General features: G+C 31.3%; 1 protein-coding gene and 1 long non-coding RNA gene across 5 annotated transcripts in view; one reads left to right on the top strand and one right to left on the bottom strand.

Annotated features, from left to right (window-relative positions):
* LOC139426296 (uncharacterized) overlaps positions 1–16,693 on the bottom strand; it is a 119,189-nt gene that overhangs the window by 14,747 nt on the left and 87,749 nt on the right. Inside the window, exon 1 of one of the 3 annotated variants that reach the window (XR_011637516.1) lies at positions 3,423–3,549. The exons of the other annotated variants lie outside the window; for them this stretch is intronic. This is a non-coding gene — a long non-coding RNA (uncharacterized lncRNA). Of the gene's footprint in view, positions 1–3,422; positions 3,550–16,693 lie in introns of those variants that run through there. 3 annotated transcript variants of the gene reach the window in all.
* LOC107455074 (cyclic AMP-dependent transcription factor ATF-3) overlaps positions 1,303–16,693 on the top strand; it is a 99,683-nt gene continuing 84,292 nt past the window's right edge. The window contains exon 1 of one of the 2 annotated variants that reach the window (XM_071184511.1): positions 1,303–1,419. The gene's annotated coding sequence lies outside the window, so the exon portion shown is untranslated. Of the gene's footprint in view, positions 1,420–15,190; positions 15,295–16,693 lie in introns of those variants that run through there. The other variant, XM_016072495.4, reaches the window with a different exon arrangement.

Below are 16,693 nucleotides of genomic sequence, written 5' to 3'. Positions count from 1 at the left end.
ATCGCTCTCCTGACCAAACTATGGGGACCACATTTCCCAGATTGCGGCTACCCCCTATATTTTGAAGATAAGAAATCCAAATATGTAAAAAAAAATGCATGTTTATTCAGAGAAAGTACGTTTTTGTGTCTGATTTCGTAACTTAATTAATAGTTAGCACTAATTAATTAGCATATTTGAGGTCACCCCCAGGAACCATTAAGATTGACACTTAGTTCGTGAAAATCCGATCATTAGAACGAAAGTTATTCAGGGTGATTCGTTTTTTTTTTGCGGACTGTACAATAAAAATTAATCTTTCCAAAAATGTTGATTTCAGAATTGTATATGTATAATTTTGTCAGAAAAAAATTCGTTGAATTTCTAAAATGCTTTTCGTTACATTACTTCGAAAATAATGAATAATCATCTATTACTTTTTTAACTGTGTCAATTGTATCAATTAATTGATTGATTATTGTATTAATTCATTTTTTCTCCTTTTATGAAAAAAGGTGATTAAAATCATAATTAGCATCTATCCTCTTTGACCTTCTACCGGGATTACAGTTTTACAAATATACTATATTACGAATACACAATTCAAATATATAATACTACGTTAAACAAATAAATAACATTTATATTTTATTTAGAATCTTGAACAAAAAATTACGATAATTGTCAGAAATTTAAAAAAAGTTGTAAATATATCTATTTATTTGTGATTTGTTTCTAATTTAACTGAATTAAGTTTTCTCCGCAGTATTACGCTCCATGCAGTGAAACAGTTATACAGGTTACTAACAACTCATCCCCCCCTTCTCTCTGTCTCTTTTTTTATTTTTTACGCAATGAAACGTAGTAACTTTTTGTTTTTAACTAGAACGGAGACACCTTTTTTTATCAATGACTTATTGTTATTATGTGTTTTCAAATTTGAAACGCGTTCTTTCTCTCGGACTCTCTTGACGTCATGCATCTCCAATAAACTCAGTTGAAATCGGCGCTCTCCTGATGACGTCAAATGAAAGTTTTTATTCGGTAAAAGTTAACGCAGTTCAATAATTGTTCAACTAGCGTTTCATAAGACCTGAACTAAGCTTTATCGAAAGTATAGTAAATCTGTGTGCATGCAAAATCGTATAATTTTAATTCGTCCGCCAAGTCTATCATTTCAAAAATGATCTTTTGGATTACTCTAAGTGCTCGACTTCGCGTGCAGGTCGTCGGGCTACCGAAGCGGGGGTGCCATCCCCTCTGCAGAGGATCAAAATTGCGATGGCATGTCTTCGGATCATCCTCGGGGATGTTTCCCAGACCGTCGCCAATAGCCCATTGTGCAGCTCTAGTGCGACGTAAATGAACAACAACAACAAGGATTACTCTAAAACCAAAACGTGCATAGAGTAAACAAAATGGTGGTCAAAAACTAAAAAGGTAAAAATAATTGCTTGAATTAATTTTTTTCTAATAATTATTCTAATTCTAATTCTTTTTTAATATTTTTTTATTTATTTCTTAACTTAACTGTTTTTTTATTTATTTATTTATTTATTGCTTTTTTGTCTTTATTTTCGAAAGTTTTATTCTTTACTAATAACACTGAGCGTTTTGTTATGAAAATATTAAATCAGAGATAGAGTTATCAGGTTTCTATTGCATAAATAATGCTTGAAGAACATAAGAGAGTAGGTTTTGACATATTTTTAGGTTTTGACGTTTTCTCTTAGTGATATTTTAAAAAAGGAAACAAAAATTGTATAGATTCTCGGAAGATTGTACAGATTCTTGTAACTGTATAGATTGAGAATTTTTTGACACACCTTGTGAGGAAAGTATACTGTAAAAAATTTCGGATCAAATTACGGTTTCAAAAGTACTGGTATTTTGGGTGTATCTAAATACCAGTTTTGTATGCATGCAGTTGTTGGGTGCATCGAAATACCAATTTGGGTTCATAAAATCCATTTTTACCATAAAATATTATATCGTAATTTTTACAGAACTATTAATTTACTCTTGAGAGATTCAAGAATTGTACGGTAATTATTACTGTAAAAATTACAGTCTATCAAATTTTTTTGTCCCGTAACATGTTCCAGTAAAAATAGATGTCACTGTAAAAAGTACCATCATCTTGAGTGCTTGTACTGTTCGCCGTAATTTGATCCAGACTTTTTTAAAGTGAAATTTACCACACTATTAAAAATTATTGATGAATAATGACTGGGGACAATACTAATTAAATATTAATATGAATATTAAGTTACCTCTCATGTTTGTTAAGGAATTACTCGAACAAATGTGAATATTCTTTGGTAGTAAACTAGATTAAAAAGTTCCCGAAAAACAACAACTTAATTGAAATCCAATATCAGATTTTGAATGCTACAAAACCTGATAAAATATTAAAAAATTCTACTAAATTCTGTTTACTTGTAACGCAATTTTTGAAATGAGCATTTCAAAAATGACCGGTTGATTTCGCTTTTTCTTCATACCCGTATAACATCAATATCATTCGAACATTGCTAACATCTGAACTTCATTTCCTTCAATTTCAATTATTACTTTTAATGCTTGTTTGATAGATGAACTAAGTAATAATATTAAAGCTCAATAAAATATCTAAAGTTGACGCGTTCCTTAACCAGAAAGAAAAAAAAAATCTCCATAAAAACTAGCCGCTTTGTCGTTGTTCCCAAAACTACACTACACAGTATGATAGCAACTGAAAAGATGAGATGAACAATAAGAAATTGAAACAACAACGTTAACAATAATAATTTTCTGTGTTTTAATTTTCTGTCAAATGATGTTTTTGCTACTGTTTCTCGGAAACTGTTTATTGTCAAATGCACTTGGAACATTCCTCCACTCCAAAAATTTTGAAAGTTTGTCAATTAATCTTTTATTTAGTAATATCTTCTAAATTTCTTTATTAAAATAAATTAATATTGTATAATAAATAAGACTAAAATAAGATTTTTCCTCAATAAATCGCAAAATATTTCTAAAGTTAAGAAAAATTGACGCACCTTTGACCATCTATTGACTTGTCAATCGGTCACTCTTAAATAGTTATTCTTACTTTTTAATACTTTTTCTAAAACACCCCTTTTATTTATAGAATTAAAGAGATCTGAAGTGGCTATAATTTAAGTTGTTCTAAAAGGCATAGAAATGCTTATTTCCAAAAAAAAAAAAAAAATCATCATCATTACTTGCAGTTAACTGTTTTATCAATGCCAAGTATGTAAATTTTGCATGGCATTCAGTTCTCAAAATATTCAATTGACATCTGAATCCCTTATAAATGAATTTCAACTTATACACCGAATTTTACTATTTTCGAACACTAGGAATAAAATACAATATTAGCCAGTATAATTCAACGTGATGTACAGAATCCTTGCTGCTATTTTGGCAAATCACTTTACCTGTTATAAAGATCGATCTTCGTTGTATTATGTTTGAATAATAACACCACGACGTTGAATTAAAAACTTTGATTTTTCATCACTGTCTATAAATTACCATTTTGTTACAATTCGTGCATGATCAATTTATAGATGTAAAACCGCAATAGTAAAAATACCATAGTAGAAAAATCACCATAAAAATATGCATTCCTATTTATACTACACCTGAATTGCCTGAAGGTTAAGGTGTCAAGATCGCAGGTGACCACCTTGAGGCGAGTCGAGGGTGTGCCCCACGTCGTAGACGTCAATGTGACGTCAATAGACTATTGACGTCACAACAAATGCCGTTCCAACGCCCACGTAACAGGATCCGCGGTGGATAAGGCGGGAAAAAGAGCTACCTGCTGCAAGAATGTGGTTAATTTTTGTTTTGTTTTCTGGAAACAGTTTGTTAATGATCAGCTAAATTGTTTTGACAGTTTAAAAACTCAGTGAAAGTTTCTGAATAACTATGGGTTTCAGTCTCATGGAATGGAATAATTAATGTTCCAAAACACGAATAAGCAGAATGTTTGATTTCATTCCATGTGCTGGTATTTATATTTATGAATTTTTTCGTTTAATCCGCAAAACGGCCAGCCTTAAACGAAATTATAATAAAAACGGTCTTATTGCCAATTTACAGCCTGTTTTTCATTTATGACAGAATGGACTTGACTGTCACAGACTGACTTTTAACAGTTATTACAATAACATTGCTTGAATCTTCCTCTGTGAGTGTTTTGAGTGTTCTGAAAAAATATTGAAAATAAAATGACTTTTTAGAGAGATTTCTTACCGATAATTTCTTTAAGAAAAAATTATTTTATCATACGCCGAGAAATTTTGATACTGGCTGAATATTACACACTCCCTAAGCTGATTTGGCACTTCCTTAAATACGATCAGCTACTGCTCAACAACCGAAATTAATAATTTACTAATAGGGGCCTGCAGTACAGTGTTAATCAATGTGGTTAAGAACAAGGTATATATTGGACACGATGAAGAATTTTCTTCACGCCTTAAGGCCTGTTTACACGATCTAAAGTCTTGAATCCGAGAAATTGGAGGAATTTCTCTCTCCAAGAAATTGGATGATTCGTGGACACTATTCAAGTTCTTGAATGGTACTGATTGGTCGGATGAAAAACCTGCGCATGAGCATTGCTCATATTCAACATTATAAAATCCTACTTACATGAATTTAAAATTACTAAATGAATTCAAGTAAAATCATAATAACATGAATAAACCATAACAGATAAATTTATTTGGATTAAACTATATGAAAACTGGCAACTATATGACATGATCTGATGCATGCTTGTTGACGTCACAAAACTTTAAAAGCTGATTGGTTGAAGGCAGAAAAATTTGGATGGAAAGTAGAACATGCTTTACTTCCAAGCTCAAAGCAAATAAAGTTTCCATCAATTTCAATCAATCTTCGTCCATGAACTTGGATCGTATAAGCAGGCTTTCATGTCCCCTAACTTCCACATCACAAAAACCGAAACTCCGAGAAGTATATTAAACGCCCTTGATGAAATATGCCTTTTATGAATAAATATTCACAACCCAAGAAAACTTTATTGCTTTAGATTTTTCTTAAAAATTTAAAGCAAAATTATTCGATTTGTAGTTTTGGAAAGGTAATTTAATACTGTGCGTGTACCTATACCTGATTTTAATTTTTTAATTGACTTTTTTTGACTTTACGCAAAAATTATTCGACCAATATCGTCGATTGTTATAATGAATCAGTCAAATAGTTTTAGAGAAATGTAAGTATAACTGTTACAGCGAATGACCGAAATCAAGAAAACGTCTTCTTTCACCAGTGAATGTCAACAATCACATAGTCGTTTTGGTGAATGTCAGAAATATTTGATATATCCAATTTGGGCCGGGATAGCCTGGTCGGTAGGGCGCTGGGCCCATATCCAAGAGGTCGTGGGTTCGATCCTTGCCGGCCGAAGACTCCCCGTGTAGTAAATGGTGACTGATGCACGTTAAATCTGTCGAGTCTCAAAGTCCTCCATGTTCCCACAACAAATCAATACCTCTGGGGGTACTGATCCAGGAGTTTCCTTGTCTTCTGGATTGGTTCAAAATTACAAGGCTACGGAGTTGAACGTAAGTAGTCGTAAACCCATGAAATTGGGTCGGCTGTTCAACGACGGTTATAAAATAAAATAAGATATATCCAATTTGATATTAATTTATTCGTTGATATTATTGTATTTATTTGATATTTTAATATCTGCCGAGGATAGATGAGGAGAAATATCAGTGTTCGGAGTACCACTTAAATGCATACTGGACAGTGGCACTTGACCTTAAAAAAACATTGATGTAGAGCATACCGGGCAGTGGTACTGAACCTTAAAAAAAACATCAGTGTGGGGTATGCAGGCAAAAATGTATACCAGGCAAAGGCACTTGACCTGATATATATTTCGGACATTTACCAAAGCGACTATGTGATTGTCAACATTGGGAAGATTTCCGTATCGTGATCTGTGGCAGAATAATCGCCAAGTCTAGGAAACTTCCAGGCAGTGGCCCACGAGAAACTAAAAAAAAAAAAAAAAAAAAAAAAAAAAAAAAAAAAAAAAAAAAAAAAAAAAAAAAAAAAAANTTTTGCCTAATTGTTTTTCTTTTTGAATACTCTATATCTACACGAAATAGTGTTTAAACCTTTGAAAGCATGAAGCTAGAATAAATACACCAACTAACATTAAATTAATGGTATCAGAAATCTGAATCTCGTTTCCTTAAGCGTATGAATGTGATTAAACATACACACTCAATAAATTCCCTTACGACTATTCCGAACATTGCTCGTAACACGAGCTCTCTCTTTTCTTCATGTTTATCTATTTAAAACACCCTGTATTTTCGTACATGATTCCATCAATTGTTTTAAAAATGTGTCTGAGGAGCATATTAATCCAACTGCGAGAAAACAAAAACAAATGTATTCCGAAAAAAAAAACTAACTACTGTCCAACTAAACTACTAACATAACAGCTGAAAGTCGTGGGCGAATTTTATTTAACTCTCCCCCGTACTGTCTGCTGCAGTTTTGACAACGCGTCTGAGCAGGATAGCCCTCCCCCCTTTTCTTCTTCAATCGAGAGTGTGACAATATCTTAGTTACGTGAATATATTCTGAAGATGGACCGTGGGTTTTGAATCATTCACAAGATCAAGGTCGTTTCTCATTGGTTTGACGTCAGACGTAGTTGTAAAATTAGGAAATGAGTCATTTTAAAGTAGCGGATTCGCACTGGGCTTTCCTTGTTGTAGTGAAAGTGTATGTAAGAATTGCCCGATTTTGTTTTGCTTTTCGTTGTGAGTAAGAATTACACAGCGCTATTTTTATAAATTTACGTTAATCAGCTAGGTTTGGCATGAATGAAAATATATCTTGTTTGAAATTATTGCTGGAAAAGTTTATATAATCAGACATATTCGTATTCATTCATGTTATGTTTGTCTAGTTAGAATAATGCGCGATTTTAATTTGTTAAATTCAATATAATTGCATTTTTTTTTGTCTGTTAATGATCATCAATCCACCCGAGAATATTTTTTTAATTTCAACTCTGTGGCCTTCGAATAATTTATGTTTTATCTACTACCACTTGGACAAGGATTCAATCGGGGCAGCAGCACTTTCATGTTCGAAATCCATTCCAAATAATTTAATGATTCCACCGGTATCAGAGCCGGAAAAGTCAACTCACAGTGTGGAGGACAGAGGGTTGCCCTTATCTTGTGCGCTCGTGCGCTAGTATTGTTTTTGGATCATTCTTCTTCTTCTTCGTCAGCACTACAGCCTAGTGCAGGCCAAGACTTTCCCAATTAGTTGCCTCCAGGTGAGCTAGATTTTGAGCTAGATTTTTCCACCTGCTTATTCCCAACAATTTTAAGTCCTTCTCAACATTGTCCAACCATCTTGTAGCTGGTCTCCCTCTTCTTCTAGTTCCTTCAATCATTGCTAAGGATTAATTCCAGACGTTCTCCAAAAGCCATCAGTGTTGCTCAAGGCCGACGTTAATAATCAAACTAATAAAGAAACTTCTTTTTAACACAATTGCCGGGATAGAATGGGTTTCGAAGTTTTAAAAAAATTCTTGAAATATTTTTCTTTCATTTTCTTTCGTGTAGTTATGAAACTTTTAATTTTGTATTTTATTTCATAACCGGCCTTAAACAATGTTCAACTCCATTGCCTTGTAATTTTGAATCCGATCCAGAAGACAAGGAAACTTCTGAATCGAGTATTGGGAGAAATTAGCCATCGTGGAGGACTTTTGATGGAATAACCTGTATTTGCACTACATGGAGAGGAAAACCTATCACGGATAGCCTGAAGGCAAGGGGACTCTAACCCATGATTCGTCTACCACTGAGGATATTTTACGCCACCACAGTGGTCGGTGCGAGCCGGGTGCAGAATTTGTATCGACCAGCCATAGCTGGGATTCGAACCCAAAATCACCTCATTGGAAAGCGATAGTTCTATCCCCTGAACCACCACGGCTCTAATAGTAAAGCTTGCCAAGAATATTTTTCTAAAGTATCAGGCAAGTAAGAATAAGGCTCATAAAAAAATTTAAAAAAAGATTTTTTAATTTCAATTAATTGGTCGGCAGCGAAAGAAAAAAATTTTTTTTTTCTCAAATTGTAATATTTGAAGTATATGATTTCTGAACTCTCGTGATTTCTGAAAATCTAATTCAGTGATTTTCGTACATTTCTTCAAAATAGAACGACGGGTTTTTTCTCTTGATCCCAACTTATTTTATGTGGTTCATACCATAGACGGAACCATGTAAAATCCTTCTCTTCGTCAAAATCAAAACTCGATTAAAAATCAAATTTAGAAATTTGAAAAAAAAATACTTCGTTCAGCCGCGAGTTATAGTCGTCTATTAATAAAAAATATTTGGTTTAATTAATTTCACATAAAAACATTATGAGTCATTTTGCCTATCACTAATTTATTTTTTCGAAGATATCTTCAAAACCACTGAATTTTCAAAAACTTGTTTTCAAAACTTTTCGTTCTAGAGAGTTCCCATTACTTTAAAGTGCTAAACTCAATGCAAGACGGTTGTTGTTGTTGTCAATTTACGCCGCACTAGAACTGCACAATGGGCTATTGGCGACAGTCTGGGAAGAAAAACTCCAGAGCTAATTTAAAATTTCAGTAAGGTTACTTTTTTCCCCTCTTAACTCAAAAGAAAAAAAAATAATTAAAAAATATTTCTTTTTTCCCCGTAATTTGTTTTTCCTTTACATCGTAAAATCTGAAAACAATCAAACCAATTTGAAACTTGCTAATTTTCAGACATGGCGACAGTGGATGAAAAAACAAACAATTGGGTAACCTCAAATGGCGTCACGTGCAGGTATCGAACCTGATTGGCTGCTGTATCGTGCATTTGTTTATGATTCGATTTAGCAGCCAATCAGATTCGACATCCAAGCGTGACATCTTTTCAAGTACCCAATTAAGTTTGATCCGAAAATTGATTCATCCTGATAATAAACGAAGCGTAATAACTGTAACTCAAACACGCCGTCTTGTTTATACCCAACCAGCTGATTTCAGTGATCTTCATCTCGTGTTGCATGAACCCAATACTCACTGCTGTACTACGAAACTCAGTGGCGTGACAGCCCATAGAGGGCCAAGGCCTACTATGCCCATCTCAGTTTTCTTAACCTTCGGCTCTGGGGTGCAGGAGCAGATGTTCCGGTCCGAGGACCGAACCCAGAACCTGTTGTATCCTCCTTGGTGAACCCTCACGGCTGTATCCTCCAGAATAAATTCTTGAGCTGTGGTGGCTCAGGGAATAGAGCATTCGCCTCCCAATGAGGTTCGAATCCCAGCGATGGCTCGCACCGAACACAGTGCTACTACAAAATTTCCTCAGTGGTAGACGGATCAGGGGTTAGAGCCCCCTTGCCGTCAGACTGACCCTGGGAAGTTTACGTGGGTTTCCTCGCCATGTCCGCAAATTGCGGGTTAGTTCCATCTAAATGACCTCCACGAAGGCAAAATATTTCCCTATACCTTTCCCTTGTCTTCTGGGTTGGGTTCAAAACTACAGGGCTACGGCGTTGAATATTGGTAGCCGTAAACCAAAATTTGAGTCGGGTGTTGAACGACGGATATAAAATGTAAAATAAAATAAATCCTTCAACTTTTACATAAAATAATGCAGAAACAAACGACCGCATTTACTGCACACACAGAAATAAATTCTGGTAAAATTAACGTACTTAGTAATAACATTTCTGGTAGGAAAGGTAAAAAACATAATTCTGGTTATTTTATTGCACAATTCTGTTCGATTTATTGCATAACAGTAGGAAAAAATGGATTGATTTCTTGTTGAATAGTTTCCTTCTCCTTTCAATTTACAATTATAAAACGTTTACACGAATATTGTTTACTAAAAATATGCATGTTAGGTTACAAAGGATAAATATATTAGACAGTGTAGCTTTAATATAGTTAATTGTAATGAGTTTTATAAAAAATTTTTAAAATCTCCTTTTGTTACCAATTTTAATTTTTTAGTAATGCATTATTGTAAGTGAAAAGAAATCAATTTTTTTTATAATTATCTTGTAAACTCATTAGGGGAGTACTAGTTAAATGACGTTTTTTTTTAAAATTATGAACAGAGATATTTTCAGGAGTGTTTTATGGTTTTAAAGAAACTCGTGAGTTGCGATTGGATTACTAGTAACTATTTCAATTTTCTGAATTTTTCAAAAGTAGTACACTTATTGAAAAATTTTGAGTACATGAATTTATTAGTACACTTTATTGAAAATTTAGAATGCACGGATTTATTGGAAGAAGGTATTGAAAATCTTGAATTTATAAAAATAAATCCTTTTCGTGAATTATCTTTTCTCGTGAATTCATTTATACTTGAGAAAGAGAGGAGGGAGAGAGGAGGGAGAGAGAGAGAGGAGGGAGAGAGAGAATTAAATATGCCGTGCCATGGTTACCCTGATCGTCTTGCAATCTTTCTACTACTGTAACTATTAACACTATTTTAAATATTCCATTGAAATTTCTTTTCCCCTTAATATTTTTGCCAACAAAAATTTTAATATTCTTCCTGTCCAATTCAAATAATTTATAAAATGACAGAACAATTAATTTAAAATTTCCAATTCTTATCATGAAATATTTTTATAAATTCTAGCTTAACACTCGTGACTTTTCATTTTGATTTATGATTTGATTTAATTTTCTTTATGTGTGTTCTAATTTTGAAAAACCACCCTTCAACTTTTGAAAAATAATAAAACAGCGTAGTTAAAACGTGGTAAAACAATGCTTCCACGGTTTTCATAACTAGTTTTATTTCACGTATGCGTAGAATACATAAGCGAATTGTAGGTGCTCAAGGCTTTTTAAGTCCCATAAATACGTCAAAATTGAACATTTATAATACAAATTACGAATTTTGTTATGTAAAATTCTTAAAATCTTTCATTTAGTATACTTATTCATGCTATTTAATGTCCTAAAACATATTTTTCTGATGAAAATTGTCTTAACAGCCCCCATTCAATGTCCTATTTTTTTTGTAATAATTTTAATAAATAAATGTATTTATGAATGGCAATTAATGAATGTTTAAAAAATGTCGAAAATTATAGTGTGTCTTTTGTTTTTCTTTTCGTCGAGATTTTGTCTTCGTATGTTTTATATAGTTTTTCTACATTTACAAACTGAAATTTTAATTGAATACCGAAGTACGCAAAATTTCAAGCGCCAATTTCAAACTTATTATTTAGCTAAAGTATAAAATAGAGTGAGACAATTTGCTTCACATGGGCCATTTATCAGGAGACAGTAAAAGTTTTTTCATTTCGAAAGTAATTACCCACCATTTAATTTCATCCATCTCTATTTATGACACCTAAGAATATAATTATATATGAATGATTATAATATGATAGTATTATAATGATACTATAATGATGATTCATTTATGAGATTATTTTATTGCCTTGTATAATAACTAATGAATAGTATATAAAAATTATTTAAAGGATCTTTATAAGTGTTTTTGGAGGGGACATTTTTTTTTGTTCTTTCTAAATAAACGAAGATATTTTTTCAAAATATTTTTTAACGGTGATATCAGATAACATAATTGTACAATTTAAAATATTTACATGTATTTTTTTTCAATATAATTAATACTATAGTGATTAAATTATTACTCAATTATTACACGAAAATTATTCAAAATAATCAAACTATAATTATTAATTTATTTTTAATTCTAACTTTTGTTGCAGCAGATTTAATTCAAAAGTTTATATTCAACGAGTATTTTTTTTCCTCGTTGGTAAATTTGGCATCTCTGATGTTTCCTTATAGTGGACGACAAAAAATTTTCCGTATGCATTTTTTAACTTATGCATCAGATAACAGCATAGAACATTTTAAAATACTATGATTGAAGCAATTATCACTGAAAAAGTATTTTAAATTTTTAAATTAATTATATTATTATTAAATTTCAATTCATATTTCATTTAAATTTTTATTGCAACAGAAATAAATCAAAAGTTTATATTTTTAAGTTATTTTTTTCTATCATTTTGTAAAAATTTAGAAAAATGAAGGTGTGAGTTGTGATTTATTTATGTGACTTATACTACTTTTAGTTGTGACTTATTGCTCAGTTTTTATGTACAGGTCGCCACAAAAAACAGACCACCCAGAATAACTTTTGATCTAATGATGGGATCTTCACGTTTTAGGACTCATTCTTAATAGTTCGAGGAGGTGACATCAAATATGATAAATAATAAGGCAGACGATATTTTAAGTTATGAAATCCGACACAAAACCGCACTTTTTCTGAATAAGGGAACCCTTTTTTTTTCTTTTTTTTTTTGACGGATTCGGATTTCTGACCTCCAAAATATAGAGGTAGCCGTAATCTGGGAAATATGGACCCTATAGAGGGATCCAAAGCGTGGAGCCCTTAATGTTAATTTTACTTTTTGTAAATTTCACCATATCTCTAGAACTTTTGAAGCAAATTGAAAAATTTTCGCACGCAATTATAAAATTCATTTCTCCAAAAATAATTTCATGCAAAAAACAAATTTTAGTAAATATTTATTATTTTATTAGTCAAAAATGTTTGAATTGTAAGATATAAAAAAATTTTACATCATTTCAAAGCATGTAATTTTACACGGCAAAATGCACAATTTGAGTAAAATTGGTTGAATAGTTCTTGAGAAATCCAATTTCAAATATACGTATAATAATAATAATAAAATAAGTAATAATTCTCTAAAATTCAGAAACCGGAAACGTTGTCTAAGCTTTTCCTTTTGTCGCCATAAGTATATCCCAAAATATAGCTAACTACTGAAATAATTAGGGAAAGAACACTCGTCTTCCAATGAAGTAACCCAGGTTCGAGTCTTAGCAATGGCTGGTTCGTAAAATACCCACAGTGGTAAATGCCGTTGCAGTCGGGATAACCATGGGAAGTTTTCATGGTCTTCTTCTTCATGTAAAATAATTGCTGTTTAGTTCAATCAAAAATTCTTCTATTAAGATTAGTTCGTCCCAATGCTTGATGTAAAAGTTTCCTTATCTGCTGGTTTCAGTTCAAAACTACGAGGGTGTGGCTTTGAATTTTGATAGCAGTTTGTCAGTTATTCAACACCGTTTATAAAATAAAATAAAAAGGGAGTTAAAGCCTCGATATCAAATTTACTGAAGATGAGAGGGGCTTAAAAGGCGGAAAAACTTAATTATGTTAAGACAAGTCAAGCATGTGCTTTTTTACACTATATCAAATGACTCCAAAAAAGGTAGATGGGACAAGTAGTTCAAAAATTATACGTTCTTTAGTAAGTATGAAATATGGAAAAGCACAATTATTGTTTATACCTATTTACGCTACTGAAATCACTATATGAACCAGTGAAGTATGGGACTATTATGCGTCTAACAATGAGACGCATTAGAAAAATGAGGCATTATTTCTGATCTAATCTTTTGCGTTAAATCCCATGAAACCAAAGGTTAGTAGACAAAACTAATAGTTTCGTAGTTAACAGTATTTTATGTATAAAACATTTCAAATTTTGGTCTCCTTCAATTTAGTTCTAAGTATAAGTTCTAAAAAAATCTTTATAAATAAACAATTTAATTGGTTTTGAATCTTTAGCTTCAAGGGCTTTTGTTCTTTTTTGTTCTTCATACTGATGTAATTCCAAATAACTTCTGAACTACTAGTCCTATTGACGCAACTTTAGTGTCACACGCTTCAGCGTAAAAAATACTGAAGAAACAATATTTGCATTGTTTACTTTGTTTAAGTTATGTACTCTTTAGACCCCCTCTACCCCCTGTAAGTTGAAAATGAACTATTTTTCAAACTGTACAAAGCTTCCAAAACTATTTTTTCTTATAAGTCTTTTCTCATATATCAGCCCTATATTGCATTTCTTTGCATTACACTGGAATGTTTGAAACTTTACTAAAAAAAATTTGAAAACTCACTAAAACTGTGTCAGACATTGTACAAATTTTTAAGACATTTTAAGTTATAATACTGTGCAAATATTTAGGTTGTTTTATTCGCCTTTAATTTTTTAATGCAATCGTAAGCAAAAATAGTTTTCGAAGCTCAAAGTAGTACATTTGAATAAATCAGTGTTTTTCAAACTTCTTTTTTTTTCACCTTACTTTACTGGTTTGTAAAACTGTCAAAATGAATGTGGTCCCGTAAAAGCTGGTAAATTCTACGTTTTACTGGTAAAACCTAAGATTTTCCGAAGTTTCTTGGTAGCAGTTAGGTTTTACCGCTAAAACTTGGTAAAAAGCTGGAAAAATATATTTAAGCCTACTTCGGACTTAAACCAAACCACTTTGGTGAAAGCTAGATTTTACCGGTAAATTCTAGAATTTACCCATAACACTTAGGATTTAACGAAGTGGCTAGGAAACTTTTTCTGCAAAAGCTTGGTAAAAGGCCGAAATGGAATAATATCAAAGCATACTTCGGGCATTTACCAAGCCACTTACGTAAAAGTTAAGTTTTACCGGTAAGACCTAAAATTTCTTAGCAGACTTAACTTGACTTGTCTTAAACAGAAACATATGCATATTTAATGAAACGTTACTTTCAACAAAATAAAATAAGCATTTTTTATATTTACAGCTCTCATTCGCAATTATTTTTTCCTTCCAAAAAATCCATTAAGTGTCAAAATATTCGCAATGGAACGAAATTAGCAATTTTAATTATTTTCTTTACACAATCTTGAAAATTCTAAAACTCAATTACAATAATGAAACTTCCTTAATAGAGCTGTTGCGAAAAACTCGTTAAAAAGCATATTTCACCATTAATATCAAATAAAGCCGCTATAATCGATTACAACGCCCTCTAGTCACGAAATCCACGTTTGAAGAAAATGAAACTGTTCAACACTCAAAGCAAAATAGAAAAACACAACATTTTGGTGAATAATATTTTGAGTTAACTTTTCAACCAGTTTAAACTTTTCTACTTCTCCAAGTCTTGCATCACTGCTTCCGGCAGAATCGTGATCACCAATCACGACCTGAGGCGGTAATTGGTGGCCAATAATAACGCGTCTGGGCGGAGAGATGTTCCGAATCAGGATATAAGATTGTCCGGAAGCGGTAAAACGGGATGAAAGTTGAGAAAAGGATGCGCAAGATCAAGTGAAAGAAAATTGTCTTATCCAGATCAAATTTTGGCTTATTTTTCTATTTTATTCTTTGGCATTACTTGTAAGTAAATTTAGAGATTTTTCTTATTATTCATTATCATTGTAATTCATGTTAAACACATTTTTAACTGTTAATAGAATTAAAACGATGCTTGCTTATTAATCATGCATAAGTATTTTGAGCATTTTCACTTTTTATATTGTTTTTTTTAACCATTTTTAAAAAGAATTATATTAGTTGGAGCTTCATTTTTTTTTTCATTTAAAAATCTGTTTGTATATTTTACAATATATTTAAATTTTATAAAAATTAAATAGACTAACTCAAACAAATGTTGTTTATAAGACAGAAAATCACTCAATGTCATTTTATACATCAAAAAATAATTATTTTAACTAGTGACGTTTCTACAAATATTCTTAAATTAAACGTAATTAAAATCTTTAAACTTTGATTTTCTTTTTCTTAAATGACGATACAACCGCTCTTTTTATGCAATATTTTCGAAAAAATATTTATAAAAACATCTCTGTTTTGTACATTTTTGCTCGTAAACTCCTGCATTCTACTTATTCAGTCAAATGTAATAAAATTTCATGCAAAGTAAATTTATTTTCATTAACAGGTTTGTCTAATCTGAGCTACATTTTATAGTGCTAAATTATTTTTGTCTAATGTTAATCAACAATTTGTTCTAAAGTTATAGCGTTGAGATAATGAAGTTCATAATACTAGAAATATCTATATATGTACTAATAAAAAATAACAGTAAATTATTTTCATTTTACTTCTTACTTGTGTGATTTGCTAAAATTTTACGAAAGAAAATTTGATTACTTTTTTCTTCGTTAAAAAAATTTAGCTGTTCTTTTTCTGTTATTTTTAAAGAAAAATTCAAGTTTGATTTTGTCCTGATTAATAGTTAAAAACTATTTCTGTAACTATTTGTTCAGATGATTTATTATTATGATTTATGAATAATTTATGTGTATGATGATTTGCGTTCAGATGGATTCATATGATTAATTAATAAACTTAATTATCAAATGCCTTAAGTTAAATAAAAATAATGAGAACAAAACACGTAATAATTTTTTTATTAAATAGCATGAGTTAAAGTTTACTAACTTTTACCTATTGGTTCCTCATCACTATTTTTATATAAATGTGATTGTTTAAAGCTGGATAAATTATTCATCACTATATAATGTTTTTATAAAAAAAAACACAGTGTCTTTTTTCATGTTATTTAATCCATGTTAAAGTGCTGTTTCAAGGATAGAAATTTTCATCGATATATTATCTTAATACAACAGTAACCAATATCAAAGTGTAAGAGAGAATTTATTTACTATACTCCAATTTATTTATGACAGCAAAAAATTACTGCAGAGTTTTTCGACATTAATCTCTTTTTACCTTGGTACCTGAAGATAAATAGCTCATTCCATCATCATTT

The sequence above is a fragment of the Parasteatoda tepidariorum genome, chromosome 8, assembly GCF_043381705.1.
Source record: "Parasteatoda tepidariorum isolate YZ-2023 chromosome 8, CAS_Ptep_4.0, whole genome shotgun sequence".
Lineage (NCBI taxonomy): Eukaryota > Metazoa > Arthropoda > Arachnida > Araneae > Theridiidae > Parasteatoda > Parasteatoda tepidariorum.
Note: the sequence above shows the minus strand (reverse complement) of the source record. Positions and strands in the feature narration are given on the sequence as shown.